Genomic DNA, 13,839 nt, shown 5'->3' on the forward strand with positions numbered 1-13,839 from the left:
GTGCAAGGTATTGAGAGAAGTCCTGATGCCTCAGATAAGATTGTAGCTTGATGTTGGCCTTAGCCATGAAAAAACTTTCACTAAAAGAGGTAATCCAGGAACATCCAGATTTTGTTGTTAGTTGCGAAGTCATGTCCGAGCCATTGCGACCCCATGGACAACATTCCTCCAGGCCTTCCTGTCCTTACCATCCTCTGGAGTCCATTTAAACTCATGCCTACTGCTTCAGTGACTCCATCCAGCCACCTTGTTCTCTGTTGTCCCCTTCTTCTTTTGCCCTCAATCTTTCCCAGCATTAGGCTCTTCTCCAGTGAGTCCTTCTTTCTCATTAGGTGGCCAAAGTATTTCAGTTTCATCTTCAGGATCTGGCCTTCTAAAGAGCAGTCAGGGTTGATCTCCTCTAGAACTGACTTGTTTGTTCACCTTGCAGTCTAAGGGACTCGCAGGAGTCTTCTCCAGCACCAGAGTTCAAAGGCCTCAATTCTTTGGCGATCAGCCTTTCTTATGGTCCAACCTTCACAGTCATACATTGCAACTGGGAAAACCATAGCTTTGACTATACGCACTTTTGTTGGCAGGGTGATGTCTCTGCTTTTTAGTACGCTGTCTAGATTTGCCATAGCTTTCCTCCCCAGGAGCAAGCGTCTTTTAATTTCTTGGCTGCAGTCCCCATCTGCGGTGATCTTGGAGCCCAGGAAAATAAAATCTGTCACTACCTCCATTTCTTCACCATCTATCTGCCAGGAATTGAAAGGGACGGATGCCATGATTTTAGTTTTCTTAATGTTGAGTTTCAAGCCAACTTTTGCACTCTCCTCCTTCACCCGCATCAAGAGACTCTTTAGTTCCTCTTTCTGTCATTAGAGTGGTATCATCTGCATATCTGAGGTTGTTGATATTTCTTCCGGCAATCTTAATTCCAATTTTTGATTCATCTAGCCCCGCCTTTCTCATGATGTGTTCTGCATATAAGTTAAATAGGCAGGGTGATAGTATACAGCCTTGACGGACTCCTTTCCCAATTTTGAACCAATCAGTGGTTCCGTGTCCAGTTCTCACTGTGACTTCTTGACCCGCATACAGGTTTCTCAAGAGACAAATAAGATGGTCTGGTACTCCCATTTCTTTAAGAACTTGCCACAATTTGTTGTGATCCACACAATCAAAGGCTTTAGCATAGTCAATGAAGCAGAAGTAGATGTTTTTCTGGAACTCCCTAGCTTTCTCCATGATCCAGTGTATGTTGGCAATTTGATCTCTAGTTCCTCTGCCTCTACGAAATCCTGCCTGTACTTCTGGTAGTTCTCGATCCACATATTGCTGCAGCCTAGCTTGTAGGATTTTAAGCATAACCTTACTAGCATGTGAAATGAGTGCAATGGTGCGATAGTTTGAACATTCTTTGGCATTGCCTTTCTTTGGAATTGGAATGTAAACTGACTTTTTCCAATCCTGTGGCCATTGTTGAGTTTTCCAAATTTGCTGGCAAATTGGGTGTAGCACTTTTACTATGTCGTCTTTTAAGATTTTGAATAGCTCAGCTGGAATACTGTCTCCTCCACTAGCTTTGTTGTTGCTCAGATTTCCTAAGGCCCATTTGACTTCACATTCTAGGATGTCTGGCTCAAGGTTAGTGACCACCCTATCATGGTTATCAGGGATGTTAAGCTCATTCTTGTATAGTTCTTCTGTGTAATTTTGCCACCTCTTCTTAATCTCTTCTGCCTCTGTTAGGTCCCTGCCATTTTGGTCCTTTATCATGCCCATCTTTGCATGAAACGTTCCCTTCATATCTCCAATTTTCTTGAATAGATCTCTGGTCCTCCCTATTCTATTGTTTTCTTCTATTTCTTTGCACTGTTCATTTAAGAATGCATTCTTATCTCTTCTAGCTATTCTCTGGAATTCTGCATTCAACTGGGTATATCTTTCTCTTTCTCCCTTGCTTTTCGCTTCCCTTGTTTCCTCAGCTATTTGCAGAGCTTCCTCAGACAGCCATTTTGCTTTCTTGCATTTCTTTTTCTTTGGAATGGTTTTAGTTGCTACCTCTTGTACAATGTTGTGAACCTCCGTCCATAGTTCTTCAGGCATTCTGTCTATCAGATCTAATTCCTTAAATCTATTTGTCACCTCTACTGTATATTCATCAGGGATATGATTTAGTTCATACTTGAGTGGCCCGGTGCTTTTCCCTACTTTCTTTAGTTTAAGCCTAAATTTTGCAAGAAGCAGCTCATTGTTGTGCCTCGTCCGCTTTCCCCGCAGCCGGGCCCGTCTTATCTGCTTCCGAATGCTGAGGAATGTCCTAGCATGCCTCCCGGCCCCAGCCCTGGCTCCATGCCCAGACAGGCCGAGGAAGAAGAAGCGCCTCCAGCCCCCAGCCCTGGCTCCATGCCCAGGCAAACGGAGCAACTAGACCCCTCCCCCTCCCCCACAGCATGTGAGCCTGAGGAAGGTCAATTACCAACAGCTGCAGACTGGAGTGACCCTCGCTTCAGGAGAATTGATAGGCGGCGTCAACAGAAGGAAGGGAGGGGCAGGCCTGGATAAGTGCTGAGTCATGGAGCCACACCCCATGGCCTATATAAAGGATCTGCTTTCTGGCATTCTCTGAGTCAGGCAAAGTCTACCTTATCTTGCTGAAGTCACTTTCTGGTCTCCTGCCTGCCTTGAGAACTTTGCTAGGACTTTGGCAGAGCTGCAGAGGCACGCCTGATTCGGATTTCCCTGACCCGGCCGTCAACGGAGGAGTGGGACACGACACTCATGATCTGAGCCACAGTCAGCTCCTGGTCTTGTTTTTACTGACTGTATAGAGCTTCTCATCTTTGGCTGCAGGGCACATAGTCAATCTGATTTTTGTGTTGACCATCTGGTGATGTCCATGTGTAGAGTCGTCTCTTAGGTTGTTGGAAAAGAGTGTTTGCTATGACCATCGTGTTGTCTTGACAGAATTCTATCAGCCTATGCCCTGCTTTATTTTGTACTCCAAAGCCATACTTGCCTGTTATTCTGGTTATCTTTTGGCTTCCTACTTTAGCATTCCAATCTCCCATGATGATAAGGACATCATTTTTTGGTGTTAATTCTATCAGGTGCTCTAGGGCTTCATAGAACTGGTCAATATCATCTTCTTCAGCACCAGTGGTTGGGGCATAGACTTGAACTACTGTGATATTGAATGGTTTGCCTTGGATTCGGACTGAGATCATTCTGTCATTTTGGGGATTGTATCCCAGTATTGCTTTTCCTACTTTTTTATTGATTATGAAGGCCACTCCATTTCTTCTGAGGGATTTTTGCCCACAGTAGTATACCTGATAGTCATCTGAATTAAATTTGCCCATTCCTGTCCACTTTAGTTCGCTGATTCCTAAGATGTCGATGTTCAGTCTTGTCATCTCGTTTGACCACATCCAGCTTGCCTTGATTCATGAATCTTACATTCCAGGTTCCTATGGAGAAAAAATCTTTACAGCATCGGACTTTCCTTTCACTACCAGATACATCCACAGCTGAGCATCCTTTCGGCTTTGGCCCAGTCGCTTCATACTTTCTGGTGCTACTAGTACTAGCCCTCTGCTCTTCCCCAGTAGCATATTGGACACCTTCCGACCTGAGGGGCTCATCTTCCGGCGTCATATCTTTTTTCCTTTTTGTACTGTCCATGGGGTTTTCATGGCAAAGATACTGGAGTGGGTTGCCATTTCCTTCTCCAGTGGATCACGTTTTGTCAGAACTCTCTGCTATGACCTGTCCGTCTTGGGTGTCCCTGCACGGCATAGCTCATAGCTTCATTGAGCTATGCAAGCCCCTTTGCCACGACAAGGCAGTAATCCATGAAAGGGAAACATCCTGATAGCAGCTTTTATATCAATCTTATTATGCACACCATCAGAATTTCAGCACTTTTACCTTCTCCTTTTTCACTAAAACTAATGCTCAGTGCAGCTAACAATAAATGTATGAGAAGCAGATAATTTGGCAGAAAATTTAATAGAGCAATCCATCTTTCCCCAGCAACTTTTTCGATATTGATACAAGAAAACAACGAAGTAAAATCATGAAAAAGATTTGTAAAAGCCAGGATGAGTGCACAAGCACCTCTAATCCATGCAATCAGTCTAATGTACTGTACATAGTAAAAATCCTGCTTTTAATATCAGTCAACTGAGATTGAATTAAATGCAAAAACTGCAGCAATGGATTTTTTTAAAGGTTAGTCATTGCCTATACTGCCAATTACTTTTCTCTAAATAAAAGCTGCTTCATATTCGCATATAAAGCTGAACATCATGTTTGCGCATATTCCTTTCTGCCCAACAGACAATTAGCACAGTGAACACACTGCCTCCAAAAGCATGGGTGATAAGAAAGTTATGGCATGACAGAATACTTATATGAGGAAAAAATACATTTAGGCAAGAAAAACAAAACAGTATATGTCAGTGATGGTGAACCTTTTATCCACCGAGTGCCCAAACCGTGCACACATGCCCAAACTGAAAGGTGCACGCTTGTGCGCATGCATGAACATGCGCATGTACGCAGCAGAGACCCGAAGACCAGTTGGCCAATGGGAGATGGGGCTTCTCAACACCAGCAGCGCAGCAAGAAGTAAGATCTTTTTCTTTCTGTTTCGTTGTTTGCAGGGAAACAGAAGCTCATGAAAGAAACGCCACAGAGATCTGACCTAGGGTAACAGTGCGCGTGCCAGCAGAGAGGGTTTGTGTGCCACTTCTGGCACGCGTGCCATATCATGGGCATATGTGGTATCTTGCTCAATAGTAGTAACTGTGAGAGGGATCTTGAAGTCCTAGTGGACAACCATTTAGATATGAGCCAGCAGTGTGCAGCAGCTGCCAAAAAAGCCAACACAGTTCTGGGCTGCATAAACAGAGGGATAGAATCAAGATCACATGAAGTGTTAATACCACTTTATAATGCCTTGGTAAGGCCACACTTGGAATACTGCATTCAGTTTTGGTCGCCGCGATGTAAAAAAGATGCTGAGACTCTAGAAAGAGTGCAGAGAAGAGCAACAAAGATGATTAGGGGACTGGAGGCTAAAACATATGAAGAATGGTTGCAGGAACTGGGTATATCTAGTTTAATGAAAAAAAGAACTAGAGGAGACATGATAGAAGTGTTCTATCTCACGGGCTGCCACAAAGAAGAGAGTCATGCTATTCTCCATTCTCTTGAAGGTAGGACATGTTGTGACTCAGGCCCAAGTAGGTAATAATAAATTTAGTCCATGGAAAAACAAACAAGCTTTATTTGAACAGTTGGGAATTACTTCATTCCAGCATCATTCAACTCAAAAGTAAAACAAATGCTGGGCGAGCCCCAGACATGCAATAGAGAATATAAATATAGAACAGAAACAGGAAATGATTACTTATAAAGAACTTTTGTATGCTGAAGGAGGTAGCTTGCAATTAAAATCATTACAGGTATTAAATGAAAAAGGGAGGAATTATACTTGGTTTCAATATGGGCAACTAAGTGCTAGATGGAAAGAAGATCAAAAAATTGGTATAATGCAAAGGGAGGAAAATTTAATAAAGCAAATTAGAAATCAGACCCAGGAGCATATAAAGAGATTGTATAATGTGTTGCTTGAAATAGATTCGGAAAAGGATTTGGTAAAGGACTGTATGATAAAAAGGGCACAGAATATTCAGGAACCAATAATGTTGGTAACATGGGAGAAAATTTGGGTTAGAAATGTTAAGTTTACACAAGCACAGAATCTAAGGAAAAATTTTTATAAGATGTTTTATAGATGGCACTTAGATCCCAAAAAATTATCATGTATGTATCCTGATATCCAAGCGAAATGTTGGAGATGTGACTGTGATGACGCTACATATTTTCATATTTGGTGGACTTGTAAGAAAATTAAGGCCTTTTGGATAAGAATTTGGTGGATTATTCAAAATGTCCTGAAGAAGAAGATAAAGTTCCTGCCGCAATTTTTCCTTTTGGGAATTATAACGGATTGTACAGTGACTGAGATTAAATTGATTTTGAACTTAATAACAGCAGCAAGGTTGTTGATTGGACAATATTGGGGGGAAAAAGAATTACCTACAGTAGAAGAATGGATATTGAAAGTGACTAACTTGGTTGAGATGGCTAAAATCTCAGCCTTTTTGAAAGACAATACGCAGGAAAGATATTGAATTGAATGGAAAAAATGGATTGATTATTTACAAAACAGATATCAGATTAAGAGATATCAGATTGCCTTTGAATAATTAGGATGTATTATTTTAGAATGTAATGGGGAAGGTTAGGAAATGAAAAGACTCGGATGAGGTTAATTGGATTAGAAGGGAAAATTTTACTCTATGTTTGGTTCACGTATAACAATACCTTGTGATTGACCCGGGAAGCTGGGGACGGGAGTGAAGGGAGGGGGAAGGGGGTTTTGTGCGGGGGAGGGGGGAGGGGGAAAAATGTTTTTGTTTGTTAAAACTTTTTCAATAAAAAAAAAAGTAAAACAAATGCCTCCCAACACAAATTCCTCAGTTATCTTGCAAACTTTGGTCCAATTAGGCAAACTGCCAAAGGCCCTTCCTGGCAAACGTCCAGAGCCACAAAAACAAAGACATAGATGAAGCAGAAGACAGAGCAGAAGATGCAGCTACAATGTTGTTTTCCAGCAAAGCTCAAACGCCGGTGCTGGTCTGTTTTAAGCCTTATGGGAGGGGCCAATCATCTCTTGGCCCTACTCCAGAGTTGTCCTCTCTGCTTAAGCTGCTCTTGACTTCTGGCAGCTCTTCTCATGCGTCCATTAGAAACAGGCTCCCTCTGCCTCATTATTATCAGTCTCTGGAAGCTCTGGAATCCGCACCTCACTTCCTTATGGCCCTGGCCTCACCTCAGCCCCATCACCGTCCAACTCTGCTGCCAGCTCTGTAGGCTGCTGACGGACCACAACAGGACAAGAAGCAATGGGTGGAAACTAATCAAGGAGAAAAGCAACTTAGAACTAGAGAAATTTCCTGACAGTTAGAACAATCAATCAATCAGTGGAACAATTTGCCTCCAGAAATTGTGAATGCTCCAAGACTGGAACTTTTAAAGAAAATGTTGGATAACCATTTGTCTGAAGTAGTGTAGGGTTTCCTGTCTAAGTAGTGGGTTGGACCAGAAGACCTCCAAGGTCCCTTCCAACTATTCTATTCTATTCTATTCTATTCTATTCTATTCTATTCTATTCTATTCTATTCTATTCTATTCTATTCTATTCTATTCTGTTCTACTCTATTCTATTCTATTATCTAATCTAATCTAATCCTAATCATTGTTGCAGTTGTATTTTAACATTTTAACTGAAGCACAAGTAGAAAAATAATGATAGAATATCAGTAGAGTTAACAGTAGATAGATAGTAATCTATCCATGATATATGCTAATCAAAATGTAGATTTTTACGTTTTTTATATTTGTCATGTTTATATTTGTGGGTTTTATCCAACTGTTGTATACTGACCAGAATTGATTTTAGTGAGATGGGCAGCTGCACAAAGTTGATAAATAAATAAAAACAGACAGGTAAGCTAAATTCTGGGTAAGTTGAGTATTGAGTGAGCAAACATCATCAGGTTGTATGAAAAATCATTCTTGCAAAGTTGCTGTTTGCTAATTCTATTAGAGAAAGTGTTTGCCTACTAGAAGTCTTTTGCCTATGTAATAAAATGGAGAAGGGATGGATTCCCCTGAACACTGAAACTGATAAAGAGTTATAACCAGAACTATTTGGGTATAAAATTTCTGAATGTCAAAAAGAAGACAAATTAGTCAGCAGAAACAAAAAGGACAATACTCCTTGGGCCAGGAGTTCTGAGCCTCTGGACTGTGGTTCAATACCGGGTCGTGACCTATTTGAAATAGGGCTGTGCAGGTGGCTGGTCGGACCATGCATGCACACAGCTCAACTTGTGCGAACAGCGGGCCTTTGGGCAATTGCATGCATGCATATGCTGGCCTTCTGCTCGTGCAAGTCAAGCTGTGTGTGAGCGTGCCAGCCCACCACTTGTGCAAGGGCTGTATGCACGCACATACCAGCCCATCACTCATGTGCCCCAATTTTCCTCCCCCCTAGCTGGGCCCTCAAGCCAAAAAGGTTGGAGACCACTGCCTTAGGGTATGAGCTGCCTGCATTAAGGACAACAATGTAAAACACTTGTATCAAAAAATTGCTAGCTCCTGAATAGTCCATTTCAATTTTACTTGTTTCTCTCTCTTAAAATTCCTTTGCACTCTTAGGATGCATCCGGTAATTATCCAATGTAATATACCTGCAGGATCTAGTATGATGCTAAAATGTATTAATAATAATCCAAAAAGTGTTAATAAAGAAGCAAGAATTTAAACATGTATCATGAAGACTCTCTTATTGACTGCTTGTTCAGCAACTGTTCAAAGTTAGGAAGGTGCTGAAAAATGAGATTTATGACTGGTTCTTGAACTTCACAGCATCCTCAGTCACCTAATCACAATTTGGGTGCTTAGTTGCTGATGAGCACTTAGGATAGTTGCAACATCCTGCAGTCTTGTGATTTCCATTTGCAACTTAACAGCTGGCTTCTGAGAAACAAAGACAATGGGAAAAGTGGCAGGAAGTTTCAAGTTGTGATCATGTGACCTGCACTTAATTACTATGACAATTTGCTTAACCACTGCCAGAACTGAGGTTGTAAGTCAGGCACAGTCACAAGATGTTTCACTTTATGATCTCATTGCTCAGTGACAGAGCTACTGGTCCCAAATGCAGTTGGGTAAGCAAGGACGAGCTATAAACGAATGTACCTATTGTACTTTATAAATAATTTACTATAGAAGCGATAGAGAAAGCAAACTAGCTGTGTTGCATCTGCAATATATATTTCTTGCAATGCTGGTCATATATTTATTTAGCCAAGCCATAAATATGTCGTGCTTTAGGCAGCCCACCTGTCAATAACTCTGAGTAACCTTTAAAATACCTTTTCAATTTATAACCATCTGGACATATTTATGAGTACTACGAGATAGACTTTTGACTGCAATATGTTTCTTTCAAATAAATAAATAAGCAACTCGCATGGGAGTGCATTGAGGTATAACTTTTTCAAATCAAGGATGGTGTGCCAGAGGCTTTAAGTGATGTGCCAGAGGCTGCATTGCAAAATGTAGTGGAGGGGGCAACACCCACCCTGCATTTCATTTCCAGTTTAAGTGGAATATAGGTAACATCACTTTCCAGTGATATATTTAAAGACATTGCTGTTTTTAATTTGGTAAAAGCTTTTGGAGTTGAACTCAAGGAAACTCATATGGCCCCAAGCTCACAGGTGATGCACCTCTGTATTAAAGTGACATGTGTGCCGTCTCATCAAATCTTTAAAAAAAAAAAATCATAGATTTAAACGGATTGCCTTTCAAAGAGCTTGGTGCCATCTGGTGGCAAAATTGTACTATAACCACCAGATGATTTTTACATTGATTAGAAAAGAAAAAGTCATCATCTTGCATATGTTTGGCTTTTAGAAAAAAATCTTATCAGTTTTCATTATTTAATATATAATATATAACATAATATATAACAACAGAGTTGGAAGGGACCTTGGAGGCCTTCTAGTCCAACCCCCTGCCCAGGCAGGAAACCCTACACCATCTCAGACAGATGGTTATCCAACATTTTCTTAAAAATTTCCAGTGTTGGAGCATTCACAACTTCTGCAGGCAAGTCGTTCCACTTATTAATTGTTCTAACTGTCAGGAAATTTCTCCTTAGTTCTAAGTTGCTTCTTTCCTTGATTAGTTTCCACCCATTGCTTCTTGTTCTATCCTCAGGTGTTTTGCAGAATAGTTTGACTGCTTCTTTGTGGCAACCCCTGAGATATTGGAACACTGCTATCATGTCTCCCCTAGTCCTTCTTTTTATTAAACTAGACATACCCAGTTCCTGCAACCATTCTTCATATGTTTTAGCCTCCAGTCCCCTAATCATCTTTGTTGCTCTTCTCTGCACTCTTTCTAGAGTCTCAGCATCTTTTTTACATCGTGGCGACCAAAACTGAATGCAGTATTCCAAGTGTGGCCTTACCAAGGCATTATAAAGTGGCACTAACACTTCACGTGATCTTGATTCTATCCCTCTGTTTATGCAGCCCAGAACTGTGTTGGCTTTTTTAGCAGCTGCTGCACACTGCTGGCTCATATCTAAATGGTTGTCCACTAGGACTCCAAGATCCCTCTCACAGGTACTACTATTGAGCAAGGTACCACATATACGGTACCTGTGCATTTTGTTTTTTTTTTGCCTAAATGTAGAACCTTACTTTTTTCACTGTTGAATTTCATTTTGTTAGATATTCAACAGTGAAAAAAGTAAAGAAGAAAAAAGAAGAAAAAATTTAGAAGTGACTCATCCCTTTAGTGGATTATTTAAAGGACATCATGGAACCAGCATGGGGAATCTTCTGCCTTTTAGATATTCTGGATGATAATTCCCATCTTACTGCCAAGGCTGATATCCTACTTCTCCTAGAGAAAGAAAAGTGTACCACTCTTTTGAATTGCCAGAATTTGGGGACTGATAATATGCTCTCCAAGTATGTGGCAAGTGGAATTCCAGGTTTCCATGGATACATGAGATCAAAGGAAGACCACCCTGATATTACTGACATTTGATAAGAGGGTAATGCCCCTCTCTTCGATCTTGGCCTTTCTCACCCCCCAGGGAAAAATAAGAGCTCTGCCATAGCGCCACCATTTCCATGCCTTAGAATGCCCATCTGTGCTTTGCAATATTTAGCTTCCAATGCCAAGTAAAGCCTGAGGTGAAAGCTTGACAGTAGATGACTCCATTTCAGGCAATGTGTCACAGAGGAAAGATTTGCTGCTGTTTTCCGCCAGCTCAACCAAATTGAAACAGACTTCTTAGGACATAACTGGGACAAAGAGCTAGCATATAACAAGAGCGAAACAGATGTAAATAAGAATGGTTTTAGTTTCCAAAATTCATCTGTTTCCCTGAACTTAAGTACCTGCTGCAGCAATTATAGTAAATTAACTGTCAGTCAAATAACTTGGTTATTCCTGGCTATAGCTCAATGTTTTGTTTCAGGCCATTTGTTCAGTTTGAACATATATAAATAAAGCTGGCTGGATTAGGGTGGAGGTACTCTAAGCAAATCCCTAGATGTTAGGTTATGTATGAAATAGTTTCTTAATAAAACCTATTACCAAGTTACTCAGATTTAGTTCTGCTTAATAGCTGGACAAAAGGTCATAAGGAAATTATAGGGCTATAGAATTGAAAAATTGAAAAAAATATATCCTAAAAAAGATGCTGATAAACCCCTTTCACCTTGCTAGCAAGAAAACATGAGATCATATTTACCTCTATCCTTTCTATAAGCATATTAAACTATTCTTAGATTTTGGTCATGAAGCTTATATCTTCTGAAGAACTTTGCAGACATTTTTGTGCACTCATGGATATTAAGTGAAATTATTGAGGGCAGAACAAGATGCATGTAGTTCTAGCTTACTTTTTCTATAAAGACTACTCACTAAGTATACTTAGTAGAATTCCAGGGGTCTTACCCGAAGTACAGAAGTGTATCTGCAGAATACATGTGCCAAGCCTTGCATGTTGAAGGACTGATTTACATTAGCTGCTTGTCAGTTAGCTCCTTTCAGGCCCTGGATTAACTTTGTTTATTCCGAGATCACTTGAACCCTTTTGAACAGCTTTCTGATGTAGCAAAACTCACTGAATAAAATTATATTTCATAATTTGAAAAGTGTCAATGTCCATTCTGAAGATTTTTGATCCATCTCTTGGCTACTACTTTGTTTTAGCCCAAAAACTGGCTTGCTCAGAATTTCAGATTCCCCTTTCACCTGAATATTTTCCAGAGCCCATCTGAAACATGCTTAGAATGAGTTTTTTCTTAAATAATTAAGCAAATTACTTTGTACCATATGATATATATTTGATTACTTAAATATTTTCATTAATATTGGTGCTGGTTTCTATTCTGTATTCTTTCACATTTTCTTTTTTCAGATTCTGTACACAAACATGCTTTAAGTTGATATTTTCCTGATATCTGAATATTCTAGTTATTTGCTATAGAAAAATATTTTGGATTTTTCTTTAATAGAATTGCACTTAGAATTATAAACCACTCCATAGTGCTTTACAGCACTCTCTGAGTGGTTTACAGAGTCAACATATTGTCCCCAACTATCTGGGTCTTCATTTCACAGACCTTGGAAGGATGGAAGGCTGAGCTTGAGTCAACCAGGATTGAAGTGCTGGCTGTGGGCAGAGTTAGCCTGCAATACTCCATTCTAACAACTGCGCCACCATGGTTCCTTTAAAAATATACATGTGCATGTTTTCTTAAAATAAAAATTGTTCTGTTGGTCCATGAATCTGTATTTTGTTTCCTTTTAAAACTGTTAAACAAAACTATTTTCCTCACCACCAGTGTTACTTGAATTGCATGATACATTAACCAGTTTAAAATATTATGTAGGCAGCTAGGAACACTCATTCTCTCTCTTTTGATCACGTGCACACACACACAATTTTACTATTTCCTTCATAAATTGTACATTTTCCTGAAAGCTATTCCTACAGCATTCCTAACCTTTCCTAGCTAATCATCAGACATTGTTTCAGGATTCTAGTATGATGGTTATTGGACTAGGACCAGGGAAACCAATATTGAAATGTATTTCAGACCTGGAAGTTAACTGCATGACTTTGGACTAGTTACTCTCTCAGTTCAATCTTTATGGTGCAGGGTTGTTAAAGGAGATGCCAATGTAAACTGTTTTGAATTCTTGATGGGAAAATAGGATATAAATCTAACAAATGACATCAACATAAAGATCACACAATCATGAAGTCTCCCCAAGGACCACCTCTGCTTAACATAATTATTTACTGCTAAAAATGCAGTATTTTTTAATTATCAAATTTATATGCTGCTCATCTCACGGTATGACTTTTTTCAACAGCACTATACATTTGACTTATTCAATTACGTGAGTACAAAAACAAGCTGTTTGTAAAAATAATAATAATAAAGTGATATATTGGAATTGAAATATAGTTGTAATATGACCTGACCTCTTGAAAAGGATTGCACTAATGTTTTCTTTTGAAGGGCAACCGAAACAATACAGGTAGTCCTCAATTTACAAGTTCATTTAGTAACAGTTCAAAGTTACAATGGCACTGAAAAATGTGACTTTGACCATTTTTCTTTTCTTTTTTAATTAATTTATAATGTAAAATGCAAAAAATGCAAAAGAAAACAGTAGGAAAGATAGGGGAGGGAAAAGGGAAGGGAAAAATGTAGGAAAAAGGAGGAAAAGGGAAGGGAAAAATGTAGGAAAAAGGAGGAAAAGGTGTTGACTTCCGACTCCTTTTGGTGCAGTAGAATAAAATAATAACATCAAACCTCAACTTGTTACTTTTACATTATAGTATAAACTAGCCATTTCTATAACAACAAACTTATCTAATCAGTAAAACCCAAAATCAAAGTTTCATTTTTTTTCCACCGCGAGCACAAAATCCAGAAGCGGTTTCCAAGTAGAAGCAAAAGTAATTGTGTTTTTTTCTTTAAACAAAGCAGTCAGTTGCAACTCCTAACTCCATCATATATGTTAATGGCAGTGTTTACTTTATGCACAAAAATGGAAGGATACTTTGATTCCGACAATGCATGAATGATTTATGATCATTTTTCAGTTACAACCTTTGCAGCATCCCCATGATCATGTGATCAAAATTCAGATGCTTGCAATAGATTCATG

Source organism: Ahaetulla prasina, chromosome 3 (assembly GCF_028640845.1).
Source record: "Ahaetulla prasina isolate Xishuangbanna chromosome 3, ASM2864084v1, whole genome shotgun sequence".
Classification (NCBI taxonomy): Eukaryota; Metazoa; Chordata; class Lepidosauria; order Squamata; family Colubridae; genus Ahaetulla; species Ahaetulla prasina.